Genomic DNA, 586 nt, shown 5'->3' with positions numbered 1-586 from the left:
ATCCAGAAGATTAACAATAAAATTTCAGAATTAGACAACTCAATAGAAAGTCATAGGAGCAGAATTGAGGCAATGAAGTCAGAATTAGTGAAACTAAAGATAAAGCAATTGACATCAACTTATTTGAGGAAAATCAGACAAAAGAATTTAAAAAAATAAAGAAACCCTAAGAATTATGTGGGACTGTATCAAGAGGAATAACCTACGAGTGATTGGAGTACCGGAACAGGGGGAATAACAGAAAATACAGACAAAATTGTTGAAGATTTGTTGGCAGAAAACTTCCCTGATATTGTGAAAGGTGAGAAGATATCTATCCAAGACACTTATCAAACCCCACATGAGGTAGATCCCAAAAGAAAGTCACCAGGACATATTATAATCTAACTTACCAAAATCAAAGATAAAGAGAGAATTTTAAGAGCAGCCAGGGATAAAAGAGAAGTCACTACAAAGGAGAGTGAATAAGACTAAGCTCTGACTACTCAGCAGAAACCATGCAGGAAACATGGCAATGGGATGACATATACAAAACCTTAAAGGAAAAAAATTGCCAGCCAAGAATTATACATTCAGCAAAACTGTT

The sequence above is a fragment of the Trichechus manatus genome, unplaced genomic scaffold (genome assembly GCF_000243295.1).
Source record: "Trichechus manatus latirostris isolate Lorelei unplaced genomic scaffold, TriManLat1.0 scaffold00527, whole genome shotgun sequence".
NCBI lineage: Eukaryota > Metazoa > Chordata > Mammalia > Sirenia > Trichechidae > Trichechus > Trichechus manatus.
The sequence above is the reverse complement of the archived record's forward strand: the minus strand, read 5'-3'. Positions refer to the sequence as shown.